Source organism: Abramis brama (genome assembly GCF_963993115.1).
Source record: "Abramis brama genome assembly, chromosome: 3".
NCBI classification, from domain to species: domain Eukaryota; kingdom Metazoa; phylum Chordata; class Actinopteri; order Cypriniformes; family Leuciscidae; genus Abramis; species Abramis brama.
This window is the reverse complement of record NC_139965.1, coordinates 26544987-26559102: the sequence shown is the minus strand read 5'-3', so window position 1 is coordinate 26559102 and position 14116 is coordinate 26544987. Positions and strand designations below refer to the sequence as shown.

Genomic DNA, 14116 nt, shown 5'->3' with positions numbered 1-14116 from the left:
CCACGTAAAGTTTGACAAGTTTCTCCCTGTCGCTTAAATAATGCAAACTCTCTTGCTTCGGCTTAGCACAGTTAACCACAGTGACACTGTGTGTGTGTGATTTGTGACTGTGCTTTTTGTTCTGTATGTTTCTGTAAGAATTACACAATTGGCTGATTTGTGTACCAACGATAATTGTACATTTTTAATTCTAATTCTAACCGGTAATAAGAGGATTTTATCATAGAAACGTGTTAAAATCTCCAATTTTACGTCTTTCCTTATGGTTCAGTAATGCGTTATTATGGGCGCTCAAAAATGCAACCTATTTCACTTCTGTAATCATAAACAGAATACTCGACAAAAAATAATGTAGGGTGAGATTTGATTTTGTTCTCCAGGAATTGATTGGACCATGAAAGGGGTGTTACAAATCAGAATGAAGCCCGGTAGTTGGAGTAAGGGGGATTTATTATATCAGCCTAAAGTGAAAGTCATTTCAGAGGTGGAGAATCTGAAGATAAAAGATTATGAATCATTTCAAATATCTAAAATATTATTCATGTTAATCTACCCCTGTGCAATGCAATCGTTGTTTGCAAAGCCTGTAAGGAAATCATATATTTTATTAAATTACTCCTCTTCAGGTGAATGTGTAATAAGCTTAGGCCTATACTGTAACTGATGAGAACAAAACAGACAGTTAAATTTACAATTATTTGTTTGACAAATGATTCTCCATAAAAGTGTCATGATCATGTTAATTATTCACCTATTTTAAATGTTTCTACCTTTGACTTTTAGACACAGCTGGATTCCTTTTTCCTTAAATCGTTATATTCTTGTTTAGTTCTTGTCACACAAAATTCGTTCTCTCTTTGGTGACATTGCACTTTACATCTTGCTTGTATCTCCCACCACCTACCTGCCCTGATTTCATTTAGATGAGGCTTGAAAAATGGCAGTAGACTGCTGTGCTCATTGTGAGCTTGTGAGGGAGATTTGTCTCACTCTAGAAATACTCTTGCTTCAAATACCCGTGTAGATGAAGCAGGCTTTATCTAATGTGGATTGTCCAGACAGTAAAGCTAATGCTTGAGATTTTGAAGCAAGACATTTCATAAAATTGTGTTGACATACTGTAAAAGTGACATTGCTGCTAGATAATAAGTTAAAAGGCAGTCTACATCTATATTGATATAGCCTTATAGAATAGCAGAGTTTTGTCTCTTTAATTCCTAAACCAATGTTCATTCTTTAAGGATTCTTCTCTTTCTTTCATAAGAAATGTGAAAATTCCTTTTATTTGTTTTACTGTTCTCTGTAGCCGCAATATATGCAGCTACATGTGATCCAACCACCGTCGCTTTATTCATTTTTATTAGCCTGACTGCTAATGTAAATGGCATCTTGAGCCCTGAGAGTATTCATTCATCTGTCACAAATTGCAATAACCAAACACGAAATGCATAACGCTATGCCTCAGTGGATACGACAGAACTGAGTATTCCTGCAACAGATAGTGTCAGGTAAAGCATTATTGATTCGTGCATACGTACGTGCGTTTATGTGCATGCTTGTGTGTGAGTGCGTGTATGTGAATTTGTGTTTGGAGGAGGCAGAGAAAGCATTTTAAGTCCAACAACTGTGCAGCTTAGACACTGACAGCTGAATCATAGGCTGCTAGGGCAGGAGAAAAATCAATGGCTTTTAAATTCACTTTGTAAGGTAATATCAAAGGCTGTGACTGTTGAATTGCAAATAAGTACATGGCTGCTGAGTGCAGGTGTTATGCAGGGGCCTGATCAAGGGAATGAAGTGTTATGCAGAGGGTGTCTTCAGCAGGCATTGGGCAACAGCATGATGAAGATGCCTGACGCTGATAAAAACTCTTTCAAGACCTCCCACTCACCTTCAATCAATGCTGAAAAATGTCTCTCAGCTGCAACAGCTTGAAATCGCAAGCTGATAATCCATTAGCATACATTATTATTGTTTCATTGGTTTTGAATACCAATATGTTGCAATTGATGAATGATGGACAGTTGATGGACTCATTGTTGGTGCAAATTTCATCACTCAAATTTTTTATATTTTTTAATTAAGTATTATTTATCATTGTTGTTTTTTGTTTTAATTTACTATTATTATTAAATGGTATGCATTTGAGGCAGAACTATCTGTGTGTTTAAGGGGTGGACTTTTTAGCAAATCTGTTTTAGTACAGTCATTATTTTGGTGCAGAAATTACACATTTCCCTTTTAAAGGCAGGTTTTGGACTGATTACGTATGGAAATGATTAAAGAAAGTTGGGTGTTGGCATTGCCTTTCTGTTTGTGACGTTCTGTTGTGTTCTGCAGTCTGCTTTTAACATCTATCAGCTTAATAACCAGCTCGTTGATTTAAAAAACACACACACATCTAGCCGTTTGAGGTGGGCTGTATTTAAAGACGTGGCCTTGAAGTATTTAACCTTAAGTTCAAACCCCAATTTCACGTTCCATTAGCTATAATCACTTTGTGCTTGAGCAAGGCACTTAATGGGATAGTTCACCCAAAATGTATAATCGTGTCAATATCTCCACATTCATTTTTTATTTGAAACTGTATGACTTCTTTTCAGTGAAACACAAAAGTATTTATTTAGCTAAATGTCCATTGGGTTCCAGAAATAAAATAAAAATAACCTGTACGACTTGCACCATGTTTTCATTATTCTAAGTCTTTTAAATCAATACAATAGCTTTTTTTGTGAGAGACAGGCCCTAAATTAAGTTATTCACGAAAAGGCTCACATTTTGCAGCTTATGTACTTATGTGCATTGTATTTTAAATTGCTTTGGAAAGAAATCATGAAATGAATGATCATTAACATGTTTGTCAACAGGCACCAACAGGTACAGGGCATATTCATTGTAGCGGTCTGTGTTAGCCTTACGTTGTACCACCACATGCTGGAAGGCCAGACGTGTTTCTCATGGCTGTACAGCGAGACATAATTGGCATTAGGCAGAGCCCGTCTGAGGCATTAGATCTGTCTTCCTCTAATAGGGATGAAGGTCATTGGCAGCATAAATCTAGCGCATGAAAAGAGATGAAAACGGGCACGGGATGACTGCTGAAATAATTTCTGTTTCAGATACGTCTGTGTGATTGATGAGGTTGAAAGCAAACAATAAATCTTCTCTCAGGTGAAGAGAAGCAGCAAGGCAGCTGGCACACTTGTGTCCCTCCTTTAGATCACTCACAATCCATTTATTCTCTGAATGATCAGACATATTGGCATTCGAATCTATCACAGATAGAGAGAGGTGTGAATCAAGAGCAGACACTCTTGGCTTCATGATCTCTGTCAGCATCTGCATGTTAATTGGTTAATGGATCGATTGGTAATGATTATAGTCCGAAAGAGACACTATGCAATTGCTGTCTCATAGATCACTGATCACTTATTGGTCTTCCTTACATACATGTTATGTAATCCTTATTTGTACATCCTTATATACAATGTTACATTGACACCAAAGTCTAAGCGCAGCAGCACCACTCATGTTGGCTCACAAAGCTCTGACCTATCCTGGATGAAGATCAGTTATATGATCACATGCGTTACGTGGAAGTGTGTTTTATTCTTAGTTATTCTTTAGGCAAGAGAAAATTAGACTTAAAGTACTGGACATACTATCGTTCAAAAGTTTGGGATCAGGAAGATTTTTTTTGAGAGAGAGAGAGAGATTATTTTTTCAACAAGGACACATATATTGTAAATGACAGTAAAGACTTTTACATTGTTAAAAATGAACTATTTCAAATAAAATCTGAATTTTTGAACTTTCTATTCATCATAGAATCCTGATTTTCCCCCCACAGTTTTCACAAAAATATTGATCAGCACAGCTATTATCAACATTGAAAATAAGAGCCCCAAATCAGCATATTAGAATGGATTCTGAATGATCATGTGACACTGAAGACTGCTGAAAATTCAGCTTTGCCATCAGAGGAATACATTATATTTTAAAACAATTAAAATAGAATTGTAATAAAAATTGTAATAATATTTCACAGTATTTCTATTTTACTGTATTTTTGAAAAACATTAAAATATCATATTGACCCCAAACTTCTGAATGTTTTTTGTATATAAAATATTATATATTTTCTGATATAGGTAAATGTACTTTTGCATAAACTGAGGTGAATGCAAACTGCATACCAGGTTACATTAATGCATACTAAATGAAAACTAAAGCTTAATTGTGTCTTCAAGTTTCTTATTCAGGTATTTGAAGTTGAGTCCGATGCCAAGAGAGAATGCTGAATTAACTGAAGCTTGATGATTTAATTGAAACATCATTTTAGGAATTAGTCAGAGAGTGACATCCTTATTTGGACATGCAACTCTCAAGTGTTTATGTAAATTTCATGCACACATCTGTTTGTACATTTTAACGTTTTGTTGCTAGAGGGAGAGTGTACAATTAAATCTGTTAGACTTTATCCATTTTTACTATTCCCCTAATTTAAATCTATTAATAAACACTGCCTCAGAGCAACACCACTGACAAGCCTTTTTTCACGTCATTCTGAACATTGCCCTTTTTAGTCACCATTCTGTTACAATAATGTGTTTGTTAACACTGCCAGAAGCATCAGCTAAAAATGGAGTTTAATAACCCTGTACGAGCTAAAACGTCCGTACACTGTCGCAAAATTGGTTGCTCGTCCACTGGGGGAATGCAATGCACTATTTAGTTTTCTTGAAATGATGTTGCTATTAGTAGGGTATACTGGTAAAAAACCTTTAACAACAGCTACGTACAGTATATACTCACTTTGATTTGTGCTTTAGTGTGGAAGAGACACAAGAGATATAATTGTGTTTGTGGTCCTTAATCTCATTAAACTTTTTAATAATTTATTTCCATTGTCTGAGTTTCTTTGTTTTTTTTAAACAAAATTTAGTCACACTTTAGTTTAGGGTCCAGTTCTCACTATTAATTATGTCTTTTGCCTCAATAAATCCTAATTACTACTTGTTAATAGTTAATAGTAAGGTAGTTGTTAAGTTTAGGTATTGGGTAGGATTAGGGATGTAGATATGGTCATGCAGAATAATATGTGATGCTTTTTATGCATTAATATGTGCTGCTTTATAAGTACTAATAAACAGCCAATATCCTAGCATGCTAATAAGCAACTAGTTAATAGCGAGAATTGAACCCTAAACTATAGTGTTACCCTACATTTTTTTGCTACATTTGTTCTTCCCATTTTCAAGTCAGATGTTTGCCTGACATGACAAGTGTATATGCGCTCCAGTCTTATTTCTACCCTGGACACTTAATATTCAAGGTCACACTTCACTGTGCAACTAAATTAGTGAAGGGTTTTTAAAAGCTTAATACAAAGTATTGTGTCACATTACAGGTAGTACAGCGTATATTCAGTGTACAAGTTTATCTACATGTGTCGTATTTTAGCTCTCCAATTATTAATCCACTTCATCCAAGATTATAGAATTAAAGATGTTTGTGATGGATGAATCAAGAAATCGATCTCTAATTGTAAATGATTTGCTGTCAAACTCAAGGCTGTCTGTAGACACAATGAAACTTCCTCTGATTAAAATTCAATAATTGCTCGACAGGGCATAGCACCTCACGTTGCCGTCTTCATTGTCTCACAGAGACCCCTGATGTAACCCTGATCGATTCTCATTCTTATGTTCTTGATCAGAGGCATTCCGTACAGAGAGAGGCATTCTGTCTAGATGCCTTAGTCGTATGTGGTTGTATTTGTGCCTTGTTTTGAGGGGGGTGGAGGACGTCTTTGCTTTAATGATGTTCCATAGCCCCCGCCACAGTGAGCGGGATGCCGCTAATTCGCACTGACGGTCTGTCATAGAGTCAGATGACTCAGAGGCACATCAGGCACATGTGCCTCCATTGTGCACCCCCCCACCCCCCAATAAATCAGAATGCCGAGGGTTTCAGTGCTACACTTTGTCACATACTTACTACATGCTCTGCCTGCTACAGGGACGGCAGCCAAGAGGGAAAGAGGGATAAGAAGAGAGAGAGTCAGAGAGAACGAAATAGAAAAACAACAGCAGCTATGTAGGCATTCAGGCAAGCCAAAGAGCGATGCATTGCTCATTGCTCAGGATAGGTCTGCAGTAAATGATGTGAATTTCTGCTGTGGACATTTTGTTTTTGTTTTAATGTGTATGATGGTCATATCAGGAATTTTTTTTATTTATTTTTTTTATAGAAAAACCTACAGGTTCTCTTGTGTTAATTTTTTGTTATTGTTGTTATGGCCAGATTTATATTTATAATATACTGTATGTAGGCTTAGTAGTATAACACAAGCAAGATTGCTGTTGTTTCTGAGTATCATAATAATTGTGTTGATACTGGCTGTGTTGACGTTCAGACCAACAGCACAGTTGCGAGTGTGATCTAGCTTTTGTAGGATACAGCAGTTCAATAAACAAAACGTACGTTACTTAATGTAATAGACAGAATATTATCAGTTACTTTGTATATTTTTGCTTTGCCCACAAAAGCCACAGTAAAATTAATCATGCAACAGTTTTGTGGCGTTTCTATGAATCGTTCACATCCGAAATCGCATACTCTTATGAGTAGGTTCTTATATGAAAAAGTACTTCGCGAGCACTAAAAAAGTCTGGACGTACTACATTCGCCATGTTGTCATTATCATTTGACCTACCAGCGTCAGTTACATCGCATTGCTGCCATACACAAATCCTCTCTTGTGGCGTCATGGGACAGTGAAGTGTCCATCGAAATGCACACTTCAGATTCTCTCTCTCCGAAAGTAGTAGGTCATACTCTTTTATCAGTACTGTAAATTCTGACAGACTTCTTTTGTCACATACAGTTTTTTTCGCCTACTATATAGTAGAGAAAAATGCGATTTCAGATGCAACCAGTCACTTGATTCATACTTGAACGAATCAGTGATTTTGAACAGTTGGTCAATGAATGATTCTTCACTTGTCGCCACCTACTGGCATATTGATGAAATCTGCAGATAGAAAACTTAAAGAAGAAATAAATAGGAGAAACTGAAAAATCCCTATCACTAATACACAGGCTGAGTGTAACAAACAGTGAAAAGTCCAAGTTCTGTTGGACTGTATATCAACACTCTTGGAACGCTGCTTATTCTATCAAATTGGTGGACAACAAGTGTGTAAATAATGATTAAATAAATAATTATTTCATTTTGTATACAAAAAAGAAGAGTGACGTGTGTATATGAAATATCATTATTGTTAAAATGACTAATTTTGATTATTATCCTGAAACTAAAAGTATGTGTTCTCTCTTTGTTGATCCCAGCTGTACTGTAAATCTGAGCAGTGCTGCTTCAACCTCGCCAGAGTTCATGGGATTTGTGGTTGTTGTTGGATCCCTGTTCACAACACACACAAAAAGTCTGTGCAGGAGAGCTAAAATTAGCTACGGAATGAAATGTCTCAGAAAAAGGAAAATTGGACTCAATTACTGGACAATTCCTTATTCAGTCATGTTTTGACCTCTCCTGTGCCAGGAAAATATGAACGTCGTTTAGTAGAGAGAGGAAAAAGAGGAGAGTATGCAAAGAGAGGGAGAGGGAGAATGTATTTGTTAGTCAGGGGCTCTGAGGGTACGCTTGTTTCCAGTGGCACAAATCAACTCAAAATATTACGCATTGATTAGACCATATGCTTGGCTGTTTTTATACGTTTGACTTCTCAGCATAGAAATAGATCTCACACATTTGATGGCTTGCCAGCCCAACAGTGTGCCAGTGTTTATTACTTTAATGTTTATTAAGAATTCAGATGTAAGAGGAGAATTAGAAAAAACAAACAGGCATTTCAAGTAGCTTAGTCTTCCTAGTTGAAGTTTGCCATAATAAATAAAGCAATCATGCACAATTACAGCATTTACAGTATCTACTCAACTACACAAAACTCTAATTATCTTCAATTTTAAAATGTAAGTGATGGCAAAGCTGAATTTTCAGCATCATTACTCCAGTCTTCAGGGTCACCTGATCCTTCAGAAATCATTCTAATATGCTGATTTGGTGCTTAAGAAACATTTCTTATTATTATCAATGTTGAAAAGAACAGCATTTATTTGAAACAAAAAAAACTTTTGTTACATTAAAATTATCTTTACACATAATTGGACAACAATTGGCTGTCATTCTGCTTAACATCTCCTTTATAGTGTTACAGATTTATAACATACTTTCATTTTCAGAAGTGTTTTTCCATTTATATGTTTATAATGTGCCCAAGTTTGCTTTTGTGTCGAGCAGAATATGCATGGTATTACCTAAGGTGAATATCCAACAGCATGTTTGTGTCCTTGAAGGGCACTGCTGGAAGGGGACACTACTGGGTTGTTCCAAAAATAAAATGCTGTTCTTTTGAACTTTCTGTTGATCAACGAATCCTGAAAAAAAAAAAAAATTAAGTAGTTTATTTTCAACTTTTTTCAACATTGATAAGAATAATACATGTTTCTTGAGCACCAATTCAGCATATTGATTTTGGAAGGATCATGTGACACTGAAGACTGGAGTAATGATGCTGAAAATTCAGCTTTGCCATCACAGGAATAAAATACTGGTACATTTTTAAATATATTAAAACAATAAAAAAACAGTTACTTTTAAATTGTAATATTTCACAATATTGCTTTTTTATGTATTTTTTGATAACATAAATGCAGTCTTGATGAGCATAAAATACTTATTTCAAAAACATAATGAAAAAAAAAAAAATGGTATCCAAGCTTTTGATCCAATTTGATATAAATGTATATATTTTGAGCCAATTCAATATATCATTGTGCCACATATGAGACAATAATCCCTGAGAGTGCTCACTTCAAGTGCCCTTTGGATTGAGTTGGGCACTTTTGAATTAATTCACCTTTAATCTCATTAGCTTGTTGTTATTGTTGTTGTTGAGCAATGGTAAAGAACTGTATGTTCTTTATAGTGAAGGTTGTCTGGGTTAATGTGCCAGACAGGACAATTTCCTGTGTGTCACTTGACACTGCTCTAACTTGTCACTGTAAATACTGAGTCCGTAATGACGCTGAGGAAACTCTTACTTTAATTTGCTTCTCCGCCAGGTGAAGGACCTAGAATAAAATATGATAGTTGACCATTTAAATGGTAAAAGTCAGTAATCAAAGACTTTTGTTGTTTCCTTTCTGTTGCAGTGTTGTGAGTCTTGTCTATGAGAGACTTTTCCGTCAGCCTTTGGACTCCTACAGAGGGGAACAGCCATGACTGGCAGTCACTGGACGGCAAGTGGACGGGACGGACCCGTTGACACAGGTGTCACTGAAGCCACTGCTGGACATCAGATGGACACTGGACATCAGACACTGCAGCCTCTCCGCTGAGCATTAAGACAGGAAGTCCATCATCAAGCCAGGTGTCAAACTGTTTAAGATCCGCCCCAATAAATGCCTTAAAGACACAGTACACTACATCTACACTACATGTAGAGGAACCTGCAGCAGGAGACTTCTATATAAAAAAGCTTGACATGTTTTCATTTTTCTCTTTATGAGTGAATCAGTGTCTTGCAAGAACAGATGTGAATATTTTCTTATAATAGAGAAATATCTGTTTGGGTGTAATACTGCCACTTGTTTTTTTTTTTTTTTTTTTTTATTTGTGGTAGGCCTGGTGAAAGCTGTTAATTATAAGTGAAGGGAAAGTCTACTGTCTGTCTGTGGCAGCCTCTTCCATCTAGTTTTATCTCTTTTCATTTTCTAAACCAAAAGACTGCCAGCTGAAATGGAGAAATTCAGCGGCAGTGCTCAATGATGTCAGTCTGGACGGGTCACAAATTTACAGTATGAATGCAGGGTCAAATCACATTCCCCTCAGCACCAGACTCATTGCTTTTGCTCAAATTTTCAATGATCAAGAACAGTCTGCTTTTAGGTTAGAGTATCTGTGTCTGTGTCATCAAAACCCTAAATGTTTTTAAAGGGATAGTTGGCCCAAAGATCCTGAAAATGCTGTTGTGATTTACTTACCCATATCATGTTATTCCAAACCTGTATGACTTTATTTTTTCTGCAAAATACCTTAGTGTTTTTTTATCCATACAATGCAAGTCAATAGCTACGTTTACATGCACCCAAATAATCTATTTGCAGAACATGATTTCACCAAGTACAACATGTTCCTGGATCAACATCTTTGTTGATCCTGGAACAACATTCCAATCAACAAATCAGATTTGAGGGTTAAGTTCACAGTTTATTTCAAGCTTAGGCTTACAACCAGGGTGACGTGCTTCTACATCAGTGTTATTCACCTGTCATTTCCCTATGATTTTAGGGATAACTTATGGGTAGGGGTTAGGTTTAAGGGTAAGGATATGGTTAGGATAACATTTTTTCCACAATATGTTGATCCAGGAGCACGTCTAACTCAGGACATGCAGTCTATTTATAGTCAGATTGAAGGCTCAGTCAGACTAAAACGCGTACATGTAAACATCTCTATTGATTTAAATTTCGATCAGATTGAATGGGATGGTGTAGACCTGAAGTAATTTGATTAACAGGAAAAAATGACACATGGAAATGCTTGAATCCAACTATTTTCTCAATCGGATTCATAAATACCTTGCACATATGCGCAGTGCTGTCATATGTGCTATTTGCGTTTTACATCTTGCGGACGCGCGTATGTTTAATTCTCACGTCTTACGAACTGGTCAGTGGAGGAGACTATATTTACTAAACATTTGCTAAAAAAGCTCTTGTGACATACATGTCAGCTTTCTTTTTTAGCTATATCATGAAGGCAAAAACTACCTTTATACTCGCGTAGCTCCAGTGATGTTATCGCAGTGGCTTTTGCTACTTACCCAAAAATGAAAATTCTGTCGTCAGTTACTCACCCTCAAGTTGTTCCAAACCTGTATGAATTTCTTTCTTCTGCTGAATACAAAAGAAGATATTTTGAAGAATGTCGGTAACCAAACAGTTGATAGTCTATGAAATACTATGAAGGTCTTCCACTGTTTAGTTACCAACATTCGTCAAAATATCTTCTTTTGTATTCAGCAGAAGAAAGAAATTCATACAGGTTTGGAACAACTTCAGGGTCTATCCCTTTATCCCCGAATATGTCAATCGGATTGCAATGTTTAAGGTTCATATAAACGAAACATTCAGAATCTGAAATTTGAATGATGAAAATAAGTGCATGTAAACATACCTAATGTGGTCCACTGTTGTTTTGGACCCCACTAACTTTCATTGTATGAACAGAAACATTCTTTAAAATACCTTTTTTTGTGTTTTGCAGAAGAAAGAAAGTCATACAGGTTTGGAACGACATAAGGGTGAGTAAATCGTTTTTGGGTGAACTGTCCCTTTCACACCCAGTGGAGTAAAACAGTAATCAGTAATAGTTATCTGAATAATAGACCTATATGTTTGGTGGCCTTCATGGTCTCCAAGGTGCAGATAAATGATGAAGGTTGAATTGTGGGTGCCATCAGGTTTGGTGGACAGCTGGTTATTCATTTGAGATGGTGCATTACTGGACTGATGCCCAGAGCTCAGATGGTGAGCTGAGTCTGCATCCTCTTTAAATATCAGCGATGACCCACTACAGAGTTTGGCTAATAATTCTTGCCCATCCGTTTATCGCAACAGGAATAACACTGCTCTGCTGTTGTGGACTTGGAATTTTGGTATTGCAGTTCAATTCGCCTCTTTGCAATACCCACTATAAATAGTGCCCTCAAACAGAAGACTGCAAATTACAGTGCCACACATCGACAGCAAGACAATAAAGCCACATATAAACAGATCTGCAAGTCATATTCCAGGTTACACTCCCTCTCTCTCTGTTGGGAGACACAGCAACAGAAAGAGATGATACTCTCTCTCTCTGAAATGACTGCCCCACAATCCTCCCTGTCTCTGTCTCTCTTTTCATCTCCCACTCCTTTTTTGTTCTTTGTCTTTTGCTCTCCTTTCCTGCCTATCTGACATGCAACCAAGCATGCAGACTTATGCACACAGTTGTCTTCTCTTTCTCTGTCCCTCTCTATCTCTGTCTGTCTGTCTTTCCTGTCGGAACTACTCTGAATAGGCGACGTGTCAATTTTAGGATAAAAGTGGTCTGATCTTATAGAATTACAACACAAACTATTTCTAGAATGAACCAGCTGCTTCGTTGTCATGGAAATACATCCAAGTAATCTGTATGCAAAGTTATATGGAAGTGTACTATCTATTTTTTTAAATCTAGCCTTGAATATTATATAACCAAAGTCGAACCCTGAAAATCTATGTTCTATGTTTGGACCTCTTTTTATTTCTTGAAGAGATTTAGTCCTAGTACAAATAGATGCACATGAAACACGACGTATGTACATAAGCAGATGTCTATTTTATTGTGTCCTCAAGGTCACGTGTCAGATCTAATTTTTGACTGTTAGCCTTCTCGAGTCCCAGGCCCTATTTTTCTCGTTCTCTTAATTCTTAATGGTTTTGTGCACCTTGTGGAAGCAGATCCTGCTGGTTGCAGACTCTCTCTCCTCAGCTCTTTCTCTCTTTTTCGCGTGTGTGTTAGTTAGTTGACTGGACTCTCTAGCAGAGGACCACTTGCTGAGTGCTTTTCATAAACTGAAGCCGAGATCATCAGGTGGATCAGCGCCATGAAGCAACTAAACATGGAGCGTTGCGTCACGTCACATGTTGTAGATCTGCATGTGACTTTAATATGTAAATATGTGTTAGTGCTATTATGATGTCACCACGACACGTGCTCGATGCAGTGGATCGGAATGGTTTTACACTTCAGAACAAACGAATTCCTTAACATCCGCACGGCTAAGATGCGCACGGCTCTTTCATTACACACTGAGTCAACAGCCAAGAATTACCAGCCAACCGTGAGACTATGTTACCATGGAGATGCTCTGCCAGTGCTGACTGGTCAGCTGGCTTTGGAGGAAAAGGAAGCTTTTCCCTGTGAAAGAAGCAGAATTATGAGTTAGACCATATCAGCACATCCTCTCATTGAGTTGATCGATTATTTTGTTCATATTCAACTTGCTGCGATTAAACGGTGGCTGATTTACAGATTTACACAGGAATATGTAATGCAATGGAGAGATATCTAAAAGCTCAATTATTTGTTCCACACACACACACACACGATATTACCAGTATGAATTTTGTTTGACTATTAGGGTTGCACTGACAATAAAATAATTTATTATTTATAATTTAATTTTACGTCATGGCTGATAGATGATATTAAGATTATATGCTATTTGGTTTGAATACATTTTGAAATAAAACTAAAATAAATAGTGTTTAGCTGGTACAAGTGAATTTAGGCTATACAACATTATAATGTAAAGGAGATGAGATTGCTCAAGATGACATTGAACAGTGTTATTGAATTATTAGTATTTAAATGATCTAAATGTAAAGGCGGAAATGAGCATGCACAAAATTATATTCAGTATCGACTGACATCTACAATACATATAAAGTAAAAAAAAATCTCTAATATTGACTATCACTATTTGATTTCCAGCTACTGTGTGAGAGATACTGAGTCAAATTGAAGAGAATCTATAGAAAATATAGCAATCATAGAAAGAGAACTTTAGTACACCAATGTGATATTTGATGTAACGTATGAACAATAAAAAAATCTGTTGTGGCTTTCATTACAGCATGAAATATATTGTACTTTGTGTACAAGTGACTGTCTGCTCATTGTTAATGGACTTCAGTGAGCTTAGATAAATATTTCAGAATCATGATTAAGCATTTTTTCACTTTTGTAAAGTGTCGTAAATGGACAGAGTTACCAGTGTAACGCTTGGCTGCTCACACAGTAATGAAACCGCAGGAGAACACTGCTGACTGAAAAAGATCTCTTTCAATTACCAGATCAACTTACTTCTGGTGTCCATCATACAGCACTGTATACAGCTAAGTCACTAACCAAACACAGGCAATCGCACGCCAGAAATATGAATCTAATATCGGATCATTTTTGGTAATCACAGGTGTATTTCCGCTCTGATGAGAGGTGTGT

General features: G+C 36.6%; 1 protein-coding gene across 2 annotated transcripts in view; it reads left to right on the top strand.

The window, feature by feature from the left end:
* Positions 1–14116, top strand: part of kcna4 (potassium voltage-gated channel, shaker-related subfamily, member 4) — a 112605-nt gene that overhangs the window by 18116 nt on the left and 80373 nt on the right. For both annotated transcript variants that reach the window (XM_084108943.1, XM_084108942.1), the window contains exons 2-3: positions 9238–9455; positions 11354–11390. The gene's annotated coding sequence lies outside the window, so the exon portion shown is untranslated. The remainder of the gene's footprint in view (positions 1–9237; positions 9456–11353; positions 11391–14116) is intronic.